At 51.9% G+C, this 18,858-nt stretch overlaps 1 pseudogene; it reads right to left on the bottom strand.

Moving 5' to 3' along the window:
• Positions 1 to 433: 433 nt before the first annotated feature.
• Positions 434 to 16,324, bottom strand: LOC140855620 (putative disease resistance protein At1g50180; annotated as a pseudogene).
• Positions 16,325 to 18,858: the final 2,534 nt, after the last annotated feature.

Here is an 18,858-nt window from a genome sequence, read left to right as displayed (position 1 = left end):
TTATTATTCCACAACCGATGTGGGACAATCATAAGCTCCCCCATTTAAATCGCTAACATCCTTGTCAGGATCCACATGACTCCAATATCCCTCCCAGTATACATCCATGTGAGATTCCGAAAGCAAGCCCACTATACTGCTGTCACTGTCCTCGATGGCCAACCTTCCTCTATCGATCGAGGGTACATCATCGAGATATACAGTCTGTTCCACGTGGCCTCACATAATAGTATCTCCGAAAGTAGCTCAAATACCATTTTGTAATACCTCAAACATCTTACTCACCTAACAACTTTTATTCAAGCCTGAACCATGTGGTCCAAAATATGGTATAACTAGATATTAGCTATGAAATATAACATCAAAATATTCTATAAATTTTATCACGTACAAAATTTTCCTCCTGCGTAAGTAAGAGAAATTTGCATCCATCTGCATCAAAGGGAAGGAGGGAAATTCCTCCTTTCCTATTATTTTATCACTGTAATAGAATAGAAGCTAAGCTTATTGGGCAGTTCTCTCACCATTTTATTAATAGTACATCCCACATTCAGCTACTTGAGGAAGTTCCACCACCATACAGATAAATAAATATCAATCCAAAATCCAAAATCACAACAGGAAGACAGATAAACCCAATTGGAAAACATGAGAAGGAATATTTTTTCTGCGGCTTTCTAATCGATGATGTGGATGGGATTATGGGAGATTGATACTAACTTGCTGTGTCATCCCACTCATCAATCAATCAAACCAGGCTCAAGCTTATACCTCTCGATTCCCGGTATCTTTCTATTGGTGGCAATCTCCAGTGTTATGGGAAGAACATCTGGGAACCTTCGAATGGGACAATTCCATATCTCAATCTTGGCAAGATTAGGGAAGGCTCCCTTCTCCACCACCCACTCCCGTAGCTTGAACAAGCCATCAAGTTTTAGGTAAGTGAGCTGAGGGAAATCTTCACCTGAACAGACCATCTTCACCCACAAAAGCATACGTGTAACGCGAAGAATCGTAGGCAAGGAAGCTTCCCTACGATTGGCATTGGGTCATGTAAAAGTTCACCAAAATAGAACACTAAGGACGTCAAATTCTCGGGTAGCATTTCGGAGGACAGGTTTATCGAAGTTATCGGACATCCGCGGTGCCAGAATCTATTGTGCGTGTAACGGAATTCAAGTCCCTGAAGATTTGGCACCTTGACCGGATATTTGGCACCTCATTCAAGTCTGTAAGGTCCATCCTTCGAAGTCGTCCTGATGTCGTGCTTTTGGATTGGAGGATTAACTCCAAGCTTTCCTTGCGTAATCCATCCACGACTGAAAGCCTGCTGATGTTACTCAATTCCAATAGGTCCTGCTCTCTCAATGTACTCATGTTTACGTTCTCCAGTGCATCAAATAACTTAGTGCGTGAAGATGCAATTTTCCATCCCTTTTTCCAGTCTTATACTTTCTTGGAAGATATAGATGTCTCAACCGTCTCAACTTCCACAACACATTAGGTATCAAAATTTCATCCCGAACTCGTAAATCAAGGGTCAGTAGATACCTTAGGTCGCCAATGGATGATGGTAGTTCAGTGATGGAAGTCTCCTTCAAGCTCAAGTATCTCAAGTGGACTAACTTTTTCACTTCTTTAGGAAAACTCCCCTTGATGCGAAGTCCTTCGAAATCCAAGACACGAAGAAACAGCAGGTCATTGCATATGGCTCTTACCCACTTCCAACATTCTTCCTGGAACTCACCTACATGGAAGAGCAAGAGGCTTCTCAGGTGTGGATCCGCTTGAGACGGAGACTCGTCAAGATGGCCACGCACATTTTGACCCAAATAGACAGCTAGTCGACGGAATCTACTTTGCATTATGGTAGGAGACGCACTAAATTCCTCAGTGGCAGAGGCATTATGACCAATTACTTGAAGAAAATTTTCTTCTTTTACCATCTCCAAGCACATTTCTCGTTCAAGGTCATGGAGACGACATGTGTTTATTCCTCCGATTGGACTCTTTTCACCCACCTGAACCATGCTTCTCTGGACCAGGTTATTCAAATAGCGTTCCGCAGCATCCTCCAAAGACTCTACTCCTGAAATGTCGCTCAGTGTCACAAGACCTTCAGCAATCCACATCTGATATAACTTCTCTGTGGGTATTTCATAGTCTTCTGGGAAGTTTCCCAAATGAAGGAAGCAAGGCTTTAGATGATATGGCAAATCGTGGTAGCTCAATGCCAATACATCATACACCTCCTTATATGGTTGGTTGCAGTACTTGTCCCTCTCCAAAGATGAACAGATATCCTTGTACACAGCCTCCCACTCCTTTGGTGTCTTCTTTGTCGCCAAAACTCCTCCGAGCACAACAATTGCCAATGGAAGACCGCGGCAGTGTGCTAACATTTTCCGTCCCCACTTCTCTATTTTTGCATCTGCATGGAACCACTAAGATATATGAGACGACATGAAAGCATAAGCCGGCAACAAAGTGCAATAAAAGTTAATATTCATGTTAAATTTAGATGTTTCCCAGAAGTAAGAACACTTTTTCATATCAATTTTCATTTTTGTTTCCTATGCAGTGATCCCATATTTTTGACACTTGATCCCTTAATTAGATGTTCAACAAGCCATTACTTTCCGCCAGATTTTGTGTCTTGCTCTTCCATCAAAATTATACAAGCATCAATCAGGTTGGCCGATAATCTGTAGAAATATATTAAAGGGGCACAAACAGTAAAGAGATTAATGAAACATAACATTTAGTAGTAGTGCAACACACGGCTCTTCTTTCTGGTTAGCCTTTTGCTTTTCATCCGTCCTATATGAATGATATTAGGTTCTCCATGAGGGTTTGGAATGGGTAGAAACAAAGTTGAACCGGTTGTTTGCTCCCCACGATACTTACCTGTGGTTTTTGGACCACCTATTTTGCCAGCTGCTTTCTTCTTCAAAAGCTTCCAACTCTGGTCCATGTCTATTCCTCAGGTTCATGCTGGAATATCCCTGGAACATCCATCTCTCGCAATATGTCTTTATTACGTGTTGTCACCAACAATTTGCTGCGGCAATCATTTATCGGAAAAGCACGTTGCAGCCTCTTCCAATCTTCTTGGGTCCAAACATCATCAAGAACTACCAAATAGGGCTTATCTTTTAGCACTTTGTAGACCTCGTCAGGAAGCTCTGACTCACTTAGTCCCTTAATCCGATTCCTTGGATCCTCACCCGTTTCGGTTTTTGGTGCAAGGTCAAGTAGAATTTCTTTCAAAACATTCTGAGTTTGAAACTGTTGAGATACATGAACCCAGGAAAAAGCATGGAAGTGTTGCCTAATCGTAGGGTGATGGTAAACCTTTTTTGCAAGGGTGGTTTTACCTAAACCACCTGTTGCGGCCAATCGCCTCGTCGCCCGATCGCCGGGAAGCGTGCACCTGCAAAAGGAAGTCCGCACTGACCGGAGGCGGCTCCGGCGGGGACCCTCCGACGGTCAAGTCAGAGAGGTGACTGGGCAACAGTGAAACGCAGACAGAGAGCTCTGAGAAAGAGAGAGGGAGAGAGAGAGAGGAGCGAGCCTGCGTATGTGGGAGAGACGGGCGGATCGACCCTTTGCACTGTTGCCTTCCCCGGTATATATAGTAGAGCTAGGTATGGCGCCGTCATTAATGGCGCGGACAAGTGAGGAACTGTCAACTCACTGTGGACTGTCAGAGCCGCCGTAAAAACGTCATGCCGCCGTGTGGCCGTCCAATCACCAGGGTTGACCCGGCTCTCGGCGGGACCATGTCCCTAGGTAACTGCGCCGCATGTCCGTGTCAGAGTTGACAACGTCTGGCGGCTGTACGGTGGTTGGAGGAGTCGGCCGACCCCAGGTCGGTGGCCAGCAGAGTGGCGTCGGACTCCTCCGTCGGCCGGCGAGCTTCATGTGGGTCGGCTACCAGACCTCTGGGTTTAGTCGGTCGGGAACGGACCGTGGAATGGCCGTAGTTAGCCGCTGATGGCGTCCGTCGGCCTGTCGCCCGACCTACGATCGGCCAGTCAGAGTCGTCCGTCGGGCCGTTGGTTAGTCGGTCGGGCCCTCCGATAGTCGGTCGGTCGGTCGGGCCGCCAGCCGGTCGGGCCCTCCGATAGTCGGTCGGTCGGTCGGTGGGTATCCCCCAACAGTTGCCCCCCTCCACTCCTAAGTCGGGTGGAGAGCTCGCCGATGCCTTCATTCGGGTAGCAAGACCGGACGACTGGGAGTGGATTTGTCGCATGTGCAGATCCGACCGTACCGCCGGCCGATCCGTTGTCAGACACCTCACGAATCCCAAGTGATCCGAACGTCTAGTCGATGCCAGAGGTCGCACCGGCGTCAGGTGTCAGACGCCACGTCTTGTCGTCGTCAGTCGTCACGTCGGTGTCAGAAGATCGGGCGCCGGACGATACGGCGTCAGTCGATCGGATATTCGGCGCCGATCGCGGGTGAGGCATCCCATCGGGAACGCGGACCGGCGCGGGCGGCCGACTGCGGAGCCAACCCCCGCGCGCCGCGTGTCATGGTGGTTGGCCGGCGTCCGCTCCGGCATTTAATGAGGGCGGTGCGGGCGTCCCGGGACGAAGCGCGCCGAATCCTCAGCCAACCGGCGGGCGCCACGCGTCGCGCATCTGGAGGTCTTTGGTCGGCGCGGGAGCATCTCGGCCGTCGGTCGGCCCTATATATATAGGACCTCTCGGACCCAGGACCCACACTCGCCATTTGCTGGGGGAAACTCTGTCCGGGCGATTTCTTGGTCGTCGCGGGCAGAGCTCTTCTCTACTTCCGGAGGGTCCATCGGGTTCGTGGTCCCCTCTTCTCCTTTGTCTTCCCTTTCTGCTCTTTTGGTTCCTGCATAATGACCAGGAAACCGACCCAGGGAGCTCGGTCGGGAACCCGACCGACGACTCTCGATCGGCTCCGGAAGATGAGGCTTCCTCGCTTTCGGGGCCGAATGTCGATCAGCTTCGGGAGCACTATCGCATCCCGGAGCAGTTTCGGCTCTCCGCTCCAGGGGCCGGCGGTCGGGTCAACAACCCTCCGCCTGGCGACCTGGCACTATATGTCGAAGACCTTCGCGCGGGTCTTCGGCTCCCGATTCCGGAGTTCGTCCGGAATCTGCTTGATTACTACGGACTCTGTCCGGCGCAGCTGGCGCCGAACTCTGTTCGTCTGATAATCTCCTTCGCGTTGTTGTGTCAGCTTTTGCCGACCAACCCTCGCGTTTCCCTCTTCCGGGCATTTTTTGTGCTCCGACCCCACCCTAAGGCCCGAGGGTGGTGGCTCTTCAACCCCCGGAAGGGTCTTGCTTTCATAACCGGTCTTCCATCGTCCATTCATGGATGGAAGAACCAGTTCTTTTTCATTTCTTCTTCTTCTTCTTGGGGCTTTCCTTCCCGCTGGGGTGTACCCCGAACTGAGGCCAACGACAACAGTCGGGTCGACGCGGACGACCGGGAGGACTTCCACCGACTCAAAGACATGTCGGTCCCGAAGCAGAGGGAGCTTGTTACCGAGCAAGCTCTCTATGATGCCGGCCTGAGTCTGGTCCCCCGAATAGGTATCGCCCGATCCCCCAGCTTTTCTTTTTGTTCGGCTTTAGGGTAGTTCTGGTCCGGCCTTTGACACTGGTCAGTTTTGCAGGGACACCGTCGAGGATGAGGCCGACCGATGCCGAGATTCGTCAGTTTGCCTCCGCGAGGAAGAGGCCAGCGTCGGGAGCTGGCCCTTCGCGCCCTTCCAAGAGACCAGCCCCAGTCCCGCCGACCGTGGAAGCGTCGGCGACCGAGGGGTCGGAGCCGATCATAGCCCTCGCGGCTCCGACTGTCCAAGTCGAAGAGAGGCCGACCGAGGAAGTGGCCGAAGGAGTGTTGGCGGCTTCGCCGCCGCGGGTGGAGCCGGATGTCGTTCGGGAAGCCGAACATCGTCCGGAGGCGTCCGCTGGCGCAACGGGGGGCACCGGGTCGAACTCCAGCATCCCATCGCTGCCAGCCCTGTCGGTCGGGGCAGCTGATCGGGGGAAAGCCCCGATGGAGCCCTCGGAGGAGGAGAGATCAATGCCCCCCAGCGTATACTACCCTGAGGGCGCATCGGCCTTGGCCGACCACAACCTTGCGAGGAGGTTGTGCCAGGGGTCCTCCTCCCTACCGACGTGCAGTCGTTGCGGTCTCGGCAGGTGACCGAGATGCTGTCGCGGTTCTACCCGACAATGGTGGAGGTAAGCTTCGCGTCACCTTTTTCCTTAGAAGAATTTTTGCTTGCCACATAATTCTGACGAAGCTTTTTTCCGTCGGCAGCTGATCTTCACCATGTCCGAGTTGGAGGTCGGATACCGAAGGTTCGGCGACGTTCGGGCAGCCTTTAAGGAAAGGTCGGCGGCGGCCGAGGCCGAAAGAGCGAGGCTGGTCGACCAACTGCAGGAGTCGGCCGACCGGGAGGCCAAGTTGACGGACGAGGTCTCCCGGCTTATGGCCGAACTGAAGTCGGCTAAGAAGGAGGCCAAGCACAAAGGTCGGGCCGTGCGTCGTCTTCGACGCGAACGGGACGGTGCCACCTCCGAACTCCAAGGGGAACGCGAGCAACTTCGGGTCAGCCTGGAGAAGCTCGCGGAAGCCGAAGAGGAGTTGTCCATCGCCCAGATCGATGCCGAAATTGCTAGGGCCGAGGCGGAGTTGGCGAGGGAGGAGCTGGCCCACACTGAGGATGAGGCACGGTCGGCGAGGGAGTCGGCCGATCGTGCGGTTGAGGACTTCCGGGCCTCCGACCGGTACAAGGAGGAGATGCTCGAGTCGGGCTTCGCCTCCTACCGGGTCGGGTTCGAGGACGGTCGGGATGCCGTCCATGCCTTGTACCCGGAGGTGGACGTCAGCCGAGTCGTCCCGCTACTCGCCGAAGAGGAGGGAACCGAAGAGGAGGCCGACCAGCTGTCGGGAGGCGTCATCCCAGCGGAGGAAGCCGTCCCGGAGCAGGAGCCGACCGAAGGTCCCTTGCCGACTGAAGGACATCCTTCTGCCGTTGACCCAGCGCCGCTCACGGTCGAGACGCCGATCCTTCCCGATCCTCCGTCGGTCGAAGAGATCAACCAGGACGAATGATCGGTCCAGCCGACCGTCTTCCTTTTGTTTCTTTTTGAAAATACGTGTAATCGGGCTTCGGCCCGACTTTGTAATTTCCTTCGATCAATGAATGAAATTGTCTCTTCCTGTGTCTTTTGTTTGAAATGTCTCTTATTGCTGTAATGTCGAACCCTAGTTACCAACTTAGAGAAGTCGCCAACTCGGGTAAGTCGGTAGGACTTAACCGACTTGCACAGCTCCGAAGTAGCTTGTGTCCCGACTTTAGGTCGGCTTCCAATAGTTGAAGTCGCCGGTCGGGCGCATCTGTTAAGTCGGGAGCCGACCGAACCTGGTAAAGGTTCGGTAGTCGGACTTCCGTAGATGCGTTCAGTCGAACATCGACCGACGCAGTGTCGGGGGAGCGATAGTAAGTCGGATCCCCAAGCTCTTGCGTCGGGTTCAGTGTCGTCCGACATATGGTAGCAAGCCGGATGCCGTTCGACCGACCGTCAATCGGTCGGGAAGCTGTGGGTGCGACTAAGGTCGCGTTGTGTAAAAACGGTGGTAAGCCGAATATCCCTCGACCGACCGCAGCCTGGTCGGAAGTCGCGACAACAATCGCGCGGGCTGTCGACTCCCGTAGGTGCATCGGTCCTGGTAAGGGGCCGATGGATCGTTGAACGTCGAAGGAGTATCGACTCCCGTAGGTGCATCGGTCCTGGTAAGGGGCCGATGGATCGTTGAACGTCGAAGGAGTATCGACTCCCGTAGGTGCATCGGTCCTGGTAAGGGGCCGATGGATCGTTGAACGTCGAAGGATCAGGACTTCGAAATTTGAAACTGAACTTGTATTCCAACCACAAAATTCACTGGTAATACAGCTTCAAGTTGTCGGCGTTCCAAGTCCGGGGAATGGGCTTCCCCTCAAGGGTCTCCAGCCGGTAGGCCCTCGGCCCGAAGGTGTCAGCAACCTTGTAGGGTCCTTCTCAGTTGGGAGCCAACTTCCCTTGGTCCAAGGGCTTCGACACTTCCGCCTTCCTCAAGACTAGGTCGCCAGGCCTGAAGAGCTTTGGTCTGACCTTAGCGTTGTAGTACCGGGCGACCCTCTGTCGGTATGAGGCCATTCGGATTTGAGCCTTATTTCGCAGTTCGGGGAGAAGGTCTAGGTCAGCCCTCCGGCTTTCGGAGTTGTCCGGCTCGTGGTACTGCTCGACCCTTGAAGACGGCAGGCCAATCTCGAGCGGGATCATAGCCTCTGTCCCGTAGGCCAAACAGAACGGCGACTCTCCGGTCGGGACACGGGGGGTCGTTCGGTAAGCCCATAGGACGGAGCCCAGCTCGTCGACCCAGAGACCTTTGGCTTCGTTCAGTCGGGTCTTGAGTCCATGGAGCAGGGTTCGGTTCGTCACCTCAACCTCACCGTTGGACTGTGGGTGCCCGACTGAAGTTAGTCGATGACGGATGTGGAACCTGGCGCAGAAGTCCTTGAAGTCTTGGTTGTCGAATTGCCGTCCGTTGTCGGTGATGATGGTGCGCGGCAATCCGAACCTGAAGATGATGGACTTTTGGATGAAGTCCTCCATCTTCCGCTCGGTGATCTGCGCCAAGGGCTCGGCCTCGACCCACTTTGTGAAGTAGTCGATGGCGACAACGATGAACTTCCTCTGGCCTGACGCCGGTGGGAAGGGGCCGAGAATATCGACTCCCCACTGAGCGAAGGGCCATGGAGCGACAATGGGAGTGATTTGGCTGGCCGGTTGGTGCTGAATATTGGCATACTTCTGGCATGGCTCGCACCTTCGGACCAACTCTGCCGCATCCTTCCTCATGGTCGGCCAGTAGTAGCCCTGTCGTAAGACCTTGAAGGCTAAGGACTTGCCCCCCAAGTGATTCCCACAAATTCCTTCGTGAACCTCTCGGAGGGCGTAGTCAGCGTCGGTCGGTCCCAAGCACCTGAGCAGAGGGAGGGAGAACGACCTCTTGTAGAGTCAGCCGTCCATGATCACATATTGCGACGCCGACCATCGGAGTCGCTTGGCCTCCACGGGATCTTCGGGACTGGTCCCGTCGGACAGGTACCGGACGATCGGGTCCATCCAACTTGGTTCAGACGTTAGCTGCTGTACTTCTTCGGCCCGATCGATGCTCGGCTGTTGGAGGTTTTCGACAAACGTCCGACCCAAAGAATCATAGGCCGACGTTGCCAATCTGGAGAGAGCATCGGCACGGGCGTTCTCCGTCCTGGGGATGTGGGAGATCTCGAAATGCTCGAGGCGGGCCACGAGATCCTTTACCTTCTGAAGATACTTGATCATGGTCGGATCTCGCGCCTCGAAGTCGCCCTTGACCTGCCCCACGATCAGCTGAGAGTCGGAGAATGCCCGGAGGCTGTCGACGCCCAGTTCCTTCGCCATCCTCAAGCCCGCGAGGAGTGCCTCGTATTCGGCTTGATTGTTGGAGGCCTTGAAGTCGAACCGGAGGGCGTATTCGGTGACTACCCCATCCGAATTCGTGAGCAGGAGCCCGGCCCCGCTTCCCTGAGCGTTGGAGGCTCCGTCGATGTGAAGTACCCAGGTGGAGATCGGGTCTGGCTCAGAGACCGAATCTCGTCTCGGGCCTCCAGCTCCCGACTTTCGGTCGGTCGTCGGGCATTCAGCGATGAAGTCGGCCAAGACCTGAGCCTTCAAGGCAGGCCTCGGTCGGTACTGAATGTCGAACTCGCTAAGCTTCATCGCCCACTTAGCGAGTCGTCCGGATGTGTCGGGTCGGCGCAGTACGGCCCTCAGGGGCTGGTTGGTGAGTACCACGATGGCGTGGGCCTGGAAGTATGGTCGGAGCCGTTGCGCGGAGACGGTCAGGGCGAAAACCATCTTTTCCGTCTCTGAGTATCTGGCTTCGGCGCCGTGGAGCACTTTGCTGGTGTAGTAGATGGGCTGATGGGTTCGGCACTCATTTTTCCGAACGAGCACCGAACTGATCGCCTTAGAAGATGTGGCCAAGTAGAGATACAAGGTCTCCCCGACCTGCGGCTTTACGAGCAGCGGCGGGGAAGCCAGGTACCTTTTCAGGTCTTCAAAGGCCTGTTCGCACTCATCCGACCAAGAGAAACCGTTCGCCTGGCGCAGGGTCTTGAAGAACGGGAGGCACCTTTCAGCTGATCGGGAAATGAATCGGCTAAGAGCGACGATTCTTCCGTTCAGCTGTTGGACCTCCTTCTTGGTGTTCGGATGACGCATGTCGAGGATCGCCTTTATCTTCTCAGGGTTGGCCTCGATCCCTCTCTGAGAAACGAGGAATCCGAGGAACTTCCCTGAGGTCACCCCGAAGGCGCATTTGGTCGGGTTGAGCTTCATTCGGTGTCGTCGAAGGGTGCGGAAGGTCTCCTCGAGATCCTGAACATGGTCCGGGATCTGCGTGCTCTTTACCAGCATGTCGTCCACGTACACCTCCATGTTACGCCCGATCTGGTCTTTGAAGACCTTATTGACGAGTCGCTGGTAGGTGGCGCCGGCATTCTTCAATCCAAAGGGCATCACCCGATAACAGTAGAGGCCCTTGGGGGTCACGAACGCGGTGTGCTCCTCGTCTTCAGGCGCCATCCGGATCTGATTGTACCCGGCGAAGGCGTCCATGAAGCTGAGCAGTCGAAATCCGGACGTCGCATCCACCAGCTGGTCGATCTTCGGGAGTGGAAAGCCATCCTTCGGGCATGCTCGGTTGAGGTCGGTATAGTCGATGCAGATCCTCCACTTCCCGTTGGCTTTCTTGACCATGACGACATTGGCGAGCCAGTCGGGATACGTGGATTCCCGAATGAAGCCTGCTTCGAGCAGCTTGTCCACTTCTTCGTCAATGGCCTTCTGCCTTTCTGGGGCGAAGGACCTTTTCTTCTGCCTCACCGGCTTCATTGTCGGGTCGATGTTGAGTCGGTGAGTAATTGTTTCTGGAGGGATGCCCGACATATCTGCTGCCGACCATGCGAATATGTCGGCGTTGGCCGTCAGCAGCTCCGCCAGTCGGTGGCGTTCGGTGTCGGGCAATTGAGACCCGATCCAAACTTTTCTGTCGGGATTTTCTCCTATCGGGATCGCCTCGAGCTGCTCGGCCGGCGAACCCCGCTCTTCCTCCTCCCGTTGATCCAGTTTGTCGATTGTCAGGGGATCCTTTGTCTCGTCGCTTTGGACGGAGATTTGGAAGCATCGTCGGGCGAGCTGTTGATCTCCGCGCATCTCCCCGACTCCGTTTTTGGTCGGGAATCGAACAAAGAGATGGTACGTCGAGACGATCGCCCTGAGGGCGTTCAATCCGGGTCGCCCGAGTATGGCGTTGTAGGCCGAAGGAACTTGGACGACCGCGAAAATGAGGGAGACTGTGCTTTGCCGTGGTTCGGTACCGACCGTCACGGGCAGGGTGATTTCTCCTTCTGTCGTGACGGTGTCTCCGGCAAAGCCGATCAAGGGCGTGGAGACCCTACTAAGTCGATAAGTCGGTAGCCGCATTCGGGAGAAGGTCGAGTAAAACAAAACATTTGTCGAACTTCCGTTATCAACAAAAATTCGTTTTACATCATAATTGGCTATTGTCGCCGACACAACAACAGCGTCGTCGTGGGGAGTCTGGATGCCCCGAACGTCGTCTTCTGAGAAGGTAATCACGTCGTCCGGGCGCGGCTTTTTCGTCGGCTCCCCCCCTGTAGACGTCCCCGATCCCAGTCGCTTGGAGATCATGTTGATGACTCCCGCCGTCGGCTGGTTAGTCGGCGCCTCTTCAGTCGGCTGGGGGCGTCGATCGGCAGCCGGTCGGGTCGGGGACCCTTTCGAAATTTGCCGAGATACCCCCGGCGGATGAGATTTTCGATCTCATCCTTCAACTGGATGCATCGCTCGGTGTCGTGGCCGTGGCTCCGATGGAACCGGCAGTACTTCCGATGGTCGAGGCCCTTTGCCTTCAGAGGCGGAGGCCGTCGCAGGTATTCTTCCCCTTCGATCTCCATCAAGATCTGCGCACGGGGAGCGAAGAGAGGAGTGTAGGAGTCATACCTGGGACGCACCGGCCTCGGAGTCTGTCGGCGGGGTGATTTTTGGATCTGTCGGGGTGGAGAAAGCCGACTATTGGCCGGGGGCCTGCTTGGTTCGGCGGGCTCCCGACCTTTTCTTCGCTTCTCCTTCGGACCCCTGGGCTCGACCAAGCGTCGGTCAGACGCTCCTTCGTCCGCGCGCATATACTTGTATGCGCGCTCCAGTAGCTCGGCGTATGTTCGGGGGAGGGTCTTGTCCAGAGAATAAGTAAATCGGGACGACCTCAGGCCCCGCTTCATGGCTGAAACCGCCATGTCTTTGTTGAGGTCCCGGACCTCGAGCGTGGCCGCGTTGAATCGCGCCACGAAGTGTCGGAGCGTCTCGTTTTCCCCCTGCTTGAGGGAGAAAAGGCTATCCGACGTTCGCGGCGGCTTTCGGCTGGTGCTGAAATGGGCCACGAACGAGTGCTCGAGCTGCGCGAAGGAATGGATACTGCCCGATCGAAGACCGGAGTACCAAGCCCTGGCAGCCTTGCGAAGTGTGGCGGGGAAGCCGATGCAAAAAAGAGCGTCGGTTGCCCCTTGAATCGTCATGAGAGCTTTATAGCTCTCGAGGTGGTCGACTGGGTCGGTGGAGCCGTCGTATGGCTCCACGTTCGGCATTTTGAACCGACTGGGAATCGGCTCATCGAGGACCAGTCGAGAGAGAGGCTGGGCGGTCTGGAAGTCGACGTCGTTCGAAGACTTCTGGCCGTCCATCTGCAGTTGGGCGAGTCGGCGGTCGATCTCCTCGAACCGTCGCTCGTAGTCGTCCGCTCGTCGATGCTGGGAGACCCCAGGGGTGGAGCCTCCGGAGGATTCTGAAAGAGAGGCCGACGGTGTGCGCGGCTGCTTTTCCTTCCTCGCCCGTTCCAACGGGGAAGGAGAGGGCCGCTGGGACCGTCGGTCGTCGCGCCGTGGTCGCCCCTCCTCCTCTCCGTGGGAGCGCTGTTGGGAGCGCTCGCATGGAGGCGACAGGGGTCGGCGCGGCCGTCGGCGGCTACTCCTGGAAGGCATAGGTCAGGCCGCCGGTTGTTGCTGGAGGCTTTTGACTGCGTCGGTCAGTACGGTCATCTGCCGTACGATGGCCGCAATCTGGGCCTCCGTGGTCACTGCAGGGCGCGGAGAGCTAGGCTCCGCCGCCGGTGGGGGCGGGGAGGCTTCTTCCCGGCGGGAAGAGCGCCTGGCCGACCCAGTGACTCTCGATCGTTGAGCTCTTGTCTTTGTCATGCTGCTCCCCTACCTGGCGCGCCAATCTGTTGCGGCCAATCGCCTCGTCGCCCGATCGCCGGGAAGCGTGCACCTGCAAAAGGAAGTCCGCACTGACCGGAGGCGGCTCCGGCGGGGACCCTCCGACGGTCAAGTCAGAGAGGTGACTGGGCAACAGTGAAACGCAGACAGAGAGCTCTGAGAAAGAGAGAGGGAGAGAGAGAGAGGAGCGAGCCTGCGTATGTGGGAGAGACGGGCGGATCGACCCTTTGCACTGTTGCCTTCCCCGGTATATATAGTAGAGCTAGGTATGGCGCCGTCATTAATGGCGCGGACAAGTGAGGAACTGTCAACTCACTGTGGACTGTCAGAGCCGCCGTAAAAACGTCATGCCGCCGTGTGGCCGTCCAATCACCAGGGTTGACCCGGCTCTCGGCGGGACCATGTCCCTAGGTAACTGCGCCGCATGTCCGTGTCAGAGCTGACAACGTCTGGCGGCTGTACGGTGGTTGGAGGAGTCGGCCGACCCCAGGTCGGTGGCCAGCAGAGTGGCGTCGGACTCCTCCGTCGGCCGGCGAGCTTCATGTGGGTCGGCTACCAGACCTCTGGGTTTAGTCGGTCGGGAACGGACCGTGGAATGGCCGTAGTTAGCCGCTGATGGCGTCCGTCGGCCTGTCGCCCGACCTACGATCGGCCAGTCAGAGTCGTCCGTCGGGCCGTTGGTTAGTCGGTCGGGCCCTCCGATAGTCGGTCGGTCGGTCGGGCCGCCAGCCGGTCGGGCCCTCCGATAGTCGGTCGGTCGGTCGGTGGGTATCTCCCAACACCACCCATCCCCGAGACGACAACAATCTTGCATTCTTGATTCACCAGCCGGCCCACCAATGTTTTGGAGTCACTCTCGAGCCCAACAGGGTCATCTTCCTCAACATGGGAAAAAGTTCGTCTGAGCTCCATTCGCTTAGCATAGGATAATGAGCTGCTGACTCCGGTTCTAATATTCACACCGTACGTGGTCATCCTGGATGTCAGGAAGGAGATCTTTTGTGTTAAATCATCGACATCAGAGCCAACTTCATGGAGAGCTGCAGCATCCCTGAAGATGCAAGAGAACAACCATTTAAGCGTGTTCCAAAAGCCATCTTGCCTTTTCAAGGAGACTCTGAGGATGTACTTTTCAATGATATCCTCAGCTTCATAAGCTAATTCTTTGATTTTAGAAACCCACTTACGAACCACTGCATCATCATGCTGTCTTGCATCCGCATCCTTCAAGAAAAGTTGCATCCATTCAAGTTCTTCTTCAAGCCTCTTGATCTGATCACTCACTGCATACAAGTATTTTGCTTCTTCAACCAGTAGATTCCCAATAGTCTGGGCAGCTGATTGGACAATGGACTCTGCCATTTTAGGAGAATAAAGGATAGACTTGAAGGAAAACCGTTCCTTTTTGGTTTGTCAGGACTTGGAATATCTTTCTCGAATGAGTATACTCTGCTTCTCCCAGTTGGCTGATCTGAAAATTCGAAACATCAAATGCTAAAATTGCCAAATAAATGGAAAATTTGACAAAACAAGATGACCGTTGATTTTGCAAGTTGGCGATGAAAAAATCATGAAGATATCAGAGAACCCACACAACATATCAGCTATATACATGTCCACATATCTCATCACAAGGGGCCAATCCAAAATATGCAGACAAGACTACAGAACATGTATTATCCTACTTGAAGGTCTTAATTTACTGGAACCATAATTCCCTGAAATGATTGAGAATCACCTAATGATGGAGTAGTTATGATTTGTGCAAAGAGAGTTCTAAATTAAGATGTTAGATACAGGTACAAAAGGAAATCGCAGGACAAGGGAATGACAAAGCCTATCTTGTAGGCTCAACTAAGCAAACCCATTGTTATAGAGAATATGAAAGATTCAAACATTTCCATATTTTTCAAAAGAAGGGGAGGCCGACCGTCGGAGTGGTAGCGAGAGCTGGCCAAACACTAGCATGTTGGAGGTGGACCAGACTGAAGGAGGAAATCCCAACCGGAAGAGGGAGAGGAGAACACGACTGGAGGAGCGAGAAGAGATCCCAACCGGAGGATTAGAGCCGGATCGGAAGAGGAAGAGAGAAGCGCTCCAATCTTGGCGCCGGAAGAGAGGAGAAGCTAGTTCGGCCAAAGAGAGAGAAGAGAGGAAGGAGTACGGCAGCGGGAAAGAAAGAGGAAAAAGAAAGGAGGGGAGAGACAGAGAAGCAGGGAAGAGAAAGAGAGAGAAGGGGGAGACTCAAATAAGGACTGAAAATCGGCGGGCCCAACCGGCGGAGGGAGTACCCAGACGGGGAAAAAGAGGTCTTCATGGCCGGACGAAGGGAGAGGAGAGAAAGGGAGAGGAATGGGGCCCAACCGGAAAGCCAGTCGCAGAGTCCGGCGAGAAAGGCCGGCGACGCCCATGAAAGTCCGGAGGAAGATCCAGCCGAAAGAAGGAGATCTCGTGGCCGGAGGAAGGGAGAAGAGAAAGAGGGGGAGGGAGAAGAGAAGGGGGGGACCGGAGGCGCTGAATCCGTCGAATGACCCTCCGCCGAGGTAGAACGGGGTCACGACAACAACCTTCTCCCAAATCGGAGCCGGAGACCGGAGAACAACTGGAGAAGGAAGATCGGAGAAGGAAGACCTCGCCATCTCACGGGATGAGCACGAGAAGAAAAAGATGGGGAAAGGAGGATGGGGGGAAGAGCAGGGGAAGAGGGAGAAAGAGAGGGGAGAGAGGAACTGAGGAAGGGAAAGAGATAGAGAGAGAGAAAGAGGAGAGAGAGGAACAGCGTCAGCCCAGCGGCCGGAGAGAGGAAGAAAGAGAGTGGGAGAAAGAGAGAGAAGAAGAAGAAAAAGAGAGGGAGGTGACGCCGAAGGAAGCTTCTACGCTCAAAGAGAAGGGGGAGAAAGAATTTCTGAGAGCTTCTAAGATGGTTGAGCTGAAAAAGAACCCATATACACAAAAACTGATCTGAATTCTGTACGCTTACCAAATAAAGATCAGTGATGCAGTTTAGAGAAGAAGAGGAAGAAAATGCTGACTTCTACTTAGCTTCATTTACCCCACTGTCACGTCCCCCAAATTTGAGATACAACACAATTATTCAAAATATAAAACTAATCAATTATTCAAAAATATTCAAATACAAAACTAATTAATTATTTAAAAATATTTAAAAATATGAAGCTAATTAATTATATTCAACTTAAGATTATGATAAATAAAATATAATATAAAATTTAATTTCATCATTTATCAAATAAATAAATCAATATCACTTAAATCTGAAACTAAATATCAATCCATATCTTATAATTCATAAATAGATAATTATAAATTTATAATAATCAAATAACTAAATATCAATTACAAAATTTTCAAGTTTGCAACGTAGATCCCTTGGCTCTCTTTTCCAGTCCTAACCTTTTTTTTTCATAAAAAAATTAAAAAAATATGAATTACATTAACTCAGTAAGTAAATCCTATGATTCCTTATCAAATCAAGCATAAATTTTTTTATGATAATGTAGTATTTATAAAATAATAGATACTTAAAAAATAAAAATACTTCATAGAGCATATTACAGAATAAGTCATAAATACAATCATGTGTACATAAATTCATGAACATTTCGTAAATATGATTCGTAAATCATTCTTGTTACATGTTTATGTCATATTTCAAAATCTTACTTACAGATATTTGTGCTAAGATCATTATTGTATTCGTGATGGGACCATATTTTTTAATCAATAGAATTTTTATTCATATGCCAACATTAAAATCATTAGCGGAGTTATATTTATTATGAATGCTTGTTTCGAGTGTCGACTTTCCTATAAAAATTCATTCATACCTATTTGAGAGTCTTTAAAAGTTTATATCTTTTTCTTAAAATATACATATACATAAGTGGAATAAATATAAAATTAATGCTTCATAAATATACTATTTTTATAAAACATGCATGAAATAAATGGTCATAATACCATATATTTTTTCATATTACATATGTTGATTCTTATTTTATGAAAAATATGATTTCATCAATAATAATTATTTATATAAAAATTATGATAATTTAAAATAAATAAAAAGCATAAGATCCACTTATCTTGATTGTCTTAGATCTTCAGACTTCGTTAGATAAATCTATTAATTCTATTTAAAATATTAAATCAAAATTAATTTTTTTTTCAATTAATTAAATAATAATAAAGGAGATTATTGACCAAATGATCGGTCCAATAGACCACTCGGCCACCAATTGATTCAAAGTCTCCGAAATAAGATCTAAGCAATTCGATCAAAAAATTATGAAATATAGATTAGATCAAAATCAAGATCGATCAATAAGATTCATCAATAATAAGTTTTAAAGATACCAGACATGATCGAATTAGGATGGATATACAGCATGGATGTTAAAACGATCTTGGGTCTCTTGTACGTGTGTAAGGGGTCCATAGAAAAAAAACGTGTGTAAGATCCATAAGTCTTTTTAGAAAAAAAAAAATAGATGAAAAAAAAAAAAAAAAAAAGACAAGAGAGGAAGTGGAGAAAGAATCATTATATTCTTTCAAAGTGAAAATCACTATCAAAATTATTTGGGGTCATATCAAGATCAACAAGAATCAGATGCTATGAATTTTGATAAGAATTGAACTGTGATCCGGTCTTTTTGAAAAGATCATATCATATCCATACAAGAATCCATTGGTCAACTAGAAGAGAAAGTGAGAAAGGGAAGACAGAGATATGCTAGAGAAGAGAGAGATAAGTGAGAGAACCTTTCTCTGTCTCTTTCTTTTTTACTTTCTTTTCCTTTTCTTCTTCTTCTTCTTCTTTTTTCTTTTTTTCTTTTTTTGTCTTTCTTCTTCTCTTTTCTTGGCCGAACAGAGGGATAGCGTGCGGCTGGTGCTCCGGCGGGGTGCAACAGCACGATCGAAGGTCCGGCAGCGACGGCCAACCGTGTAGGGTAGGAGACAACTGGCAGTGTGGTTCCGCCGGTGAGAATCGAAGAAAGGGGCAAGAAAAACAGGGGACCCGCACTTTTCTTTTTTTCCGGTCATTGGCCGGTCACCGGTGGCCAAGGTCTCCAGGGATGATGGCTAACAGGTGGGGGTCATGAGCCAGAGGGTGCGACACCGCGGGCGGCGGTGCTGGTGGCCGGAAAAGGGGAAGCGAGCTCGGTCGAAACAGAGGAAAACAGGGCGCCGCCTTTGGGTGGCTTTTCCAGCGGATCCAACGGCCGGCGATCGTGTGCACAAGATGGGAAGAACGGGAAGGGAGAGAGGAAGAGGAACCGGGGCTACCTCGAGCTCCAGGACTTTTCCGTCGAGAAATTGAGGCGGGCACAATGAAGGTATCCGTGGCTTCAACAGAATAAAGGGGGAGGAAAAGCGCCGGTGGCGGGCCGGCTTCGTCGTAGATGGCTTTAGAGGAGGGAGGGGATCTTATAGAGAGGAGGGGAGGCCGAATCCTTTCTG

Source organism: Elaeis guineensis, chromosome 1 (assembly GCF_000442705.2).
Source record: "Elaeis guineensis isolate ETL-2024a chromosome 1, EG11, whole genome shotgun sequence".
NCBI classification, from domain to species: Eukaryota; Viridiplantae; Streptophyta; class Magnoliopsida; order Arecales; family Arecaceae; genus Elaeis; species Elaeis guineensis.
Note: the sequence above shows the minus strand (reverse complement) of the source record. Positions and strands in the feature narration are given on the sequence as shown.